Source organism: Bison bison, unplaced genomic scaffold (assembly GCF_000754665.1).
Source record: "Bison bison bison isolate TAMUID 2011002044 unplaced genomic scaffold, Bison_UMD1.0 scf7180017853758, whole genome shotgun sequence".
NCBI classification, from domain to species: Eukaryota; Metazoa; Chordata; class Mammalia; order Artiodactyla; family Bovidae; genus Bison; species Bison bison.
The window spans coordinates 7,906-8,695 of NW_011484331.1; positions in this window are offsets into that span (position 1 = coordinate 7,906).

Consider the following 790-nt stretch of genomic DNA (forward strand, 5'->3'; position numbering starts at 1 on the left):
TGAACTTGTGTTCTGCCCTTCTGAGAGAAAGGAGTCATTTTCAGAGCAGGAAGACAGCTACTGCCCTCTGGGTCCATGGGGCGACCAGTCAGTCTAAAGTCTTCTCAGCTCTCCTGCCTGTGGGTTGAGGAGGCAGAGAGCAGTGTGTGCTCCCAGCTCTCTGCTATTCCGAGAGGTTAAGTCATCCTGTTTGCTGCTAGGGTCCTTTTGAGGTTGGACAGGAGGTTCTGGTCTTGCCTTTGGGCCCAGCACTGATCCTGAACTGGCTTTTGCAGAGAAATTGAACTGGAGTGGACAGGCACAGGGGCAGAGCACAGCACAGCCCCAACCACCATGAGCTGTTTGATTTGTGTAAATAAGATGCTGATTTTTACGAGGCTGATTTAAGGAGGGGGCAACGATGGGTCCCAGTAGGTGACATGACGATTTGGGTTAGCTTGGGATGTGAGAGTGGGGAGAACCTTCCTTTATCAGATCTCAAGAGACCAATGAGCCAGTCTCCCCTGACTTGGGCCCCATACTTTATCTGCCACTCCCTGGGGTCCCATGTAGCCGTTGGCCATGCACTGCCATGTCTAGTGAGTAAACAGACACCGCACAGGCTGAATAAAAGCAGATGGTGGTGAGGAGACACTATCTGTGTTTGTGTCACTTTTTCTGCTCTTCTTGCCTGTGGTAGCAGGCTGATATGACAGCCCCTCCCTCCAGCAGAGACCTGGCCCCTGGTTCAAGCAGCCAGCCCGTCAGATGGAAGGGCTTAGTGTCATCTCAGCCCACTGGGACTTGATCC